Source organism: Mustela nivalis (genome assembly GCF_964662115.1).
Source record: "Mustela nivalis genome assembly, chromosome: 7".
In the NCBI taxonomy this organism is placed as follows: Eukaryota; Metazoa; Chordata; class Mammalia; order Carnivora; family Mustelidae; genus Mustela; species Mustela nivalis.
In genome coordinates this window covers 136,594,046-136,596,039 of record NC_139026.1, presented here as the reverse complement: position 1 = coordinate 136,596,039, position 1,994 = coordinate 136,594,046, and the positions used below count along the sequence as shown (strand labels likewise).

At 47.9% G+C, this 1,994-nt stretch overlaps 1 long non-coding RNA gene across 1 annotated transcript; it reads right to left on the bottom strand.

Annotated features, from left to right (window-relative positions):
• Positions 1-679: 679 nt before the first annotated feature.
• On the bottom strand, positions 680-1,529 carry LOC309868723. Its single transcript, XR_014313815.1, has 2 exons — positions 1,327-1,529; positions 680-1,216 (listed from the first exon to the last, which is right to left on the bottom strand). It is a non-coding gene; the product is annotated as an uncharacterized lncRNA (long non-coding RNA).
• Positions 1,530-1,994: the final 465 nt, after the last annotated feature.

Genomic DNA, 1,994 nt, shown 5'->3' with positions numbered 1-1,994 from the left:
GCCCCTAAGTTTAGCAAGAGCCAGTCTTGTCCTCTGCCCCCAGTTCACTCTTACCCTTTCTCCTTCTAATGCTTAGCACATGAAGACAGCGCCATGGGTCCTTAATGCATATGCATTGATTAGTGAGGCCGAAGACCGCCCGAGGGAAGTCCCAGGAAACAGTCTGAAGCCACCAGGGCTAGACAGCCAGCAGCAGAGACGCCCCTTTGCACGAAAGCCATGCACGAAAGCCACAGATCGAGCGTGCTCTCCCAGAGCTGTCTGGCAAGCTGGGTGGGTTTGCAGTACAAGCTGCTCCTATCTTACCCCCTTTTCGGGCAGCATTGTATTTCTGTAACTGCTCTTCTTCCTCGAGGCTTTTGATGTCTGTGTCCCCTCTGCAGCATCCAAGTGTGGGGGAGTGTGGTTCGCCCTGGGCGCTGTGCCCAGCTATGCATGAACTACCCCTGCTTGTGTTGGAGGAAACTGGACCTTTGTCTCTTGTTAGTTTCTCTGTTGCCTCCCAGCCCGCTCGAGCCGCCCCCCCCAACCCTTTCCAGACCATCTGGTGTCTGGGTGCTGACTGGACCCTTCCTGTGTGCTCAGGTCACTTCACCCTGTGAGGGAACCCACATTCGGCTCTTGGGGCACGAGGAACTTGGCAATACAGAGCAAAAACCGAGGGACACGAACCAGTGAGGGGGGTTTCCTCGGCTTACCCAGGGTTTTTATTTTGGTTTCCTTCTACTTAAAGAAGCCCAAGAGTCTGTTTTTATAAGCTTCTCTTCCATCATCTCCACGCTAGGGCTCTTTGAAATAAGTTTCTGTGATAAAAATCTAAAAAGCTAAACTATAATCAAAGATATCTGCAAATAATCTGTAATGTAAAACCAGACACCAGCACACTGTTTACAATCTTCTTTTCCAAATCAGAGCGGAGGGGTGGCTTTTTGCCAGATTTTAGGAGAAATTTCCATTTGTTGTGTTCTTTTCCCCACAACATATTGGTGCAAATTAGACATTGTATATTACACTACGTATACACATGCGTATGGTTGTTCTGTCTTCTTTTGAAAATATATTCTTAAGACTTCAAAGTGGTAGAAACTGTTTCTAATGCCATGTCTTAGACTTTATCTTAGCTTTAGCCATAAAGAACTCTCTGGGTTATTTTTCTAGGTTTGTTTATTCTGTTTTCTTTCCAAGCCAGCAAGACAGGATCACAACGCTGGTCCATCTGGAAAAACGAGAACTAGGTCACACTTTAGCAGTTACGTATCTGTACTAATCACAGCAAAGCAGAATCATCGGTTCCAGGCAGCGGGAGACAGGAAAATACGCAATTACCTGAGGCTTTGGAATGCGCTTCTGGTCCTGAGATTCTCTTCCCAGGGAAATAAGGAGGCCACTGGCAGAAGGGACCGAAGGCCAGCCACCCCTGCTCCTCTATCGGGACCCCCATCTCTGCTCCCCTGGTGGCTGCTGGGCGGAGGGAACCGGTTCAGCAACTTGCCAGCCCCAAGCTGAGCAGATCTATGTCTCACCTGTGTATCGCTCCACTGTAATATTTTTTAAGTCATAAAAAAGTCTGGAAACAAGTAGGAAAAATCAAGGTGGTGAATTCTGGGGAGCTAGGGACATTAATAACACCCTCCCTCTTCGACGGTACCCTACAGTTCGCACAGTGCTTTACATTATCTTTCTTTGATTTTATCCTCACAACAACCTTAGATGTGAATTCTGATTTGACTACTCTTTTTTTAGAAAAATCTAGGGAGTTTCCTTGGGCCACACAGTTAGGAAGCAAACTCCAAACCAAGTGCTGTCATCCTCTTGCTGGATACTTGAAAAATTTCACATAAACTAACATCCCAGGATGCCTGGGTGGCTCTGTTGGTTAAGCATCTGCCTTTGGCTCAGGTCATGATTCCAGGGTCTGGGGGTGGAGTCCCACCTACATCAGGCTCCCTGCTCTCTGGGAGTCTGCTTGTCCCTCTCCCTCTGCCCTGCTCCCT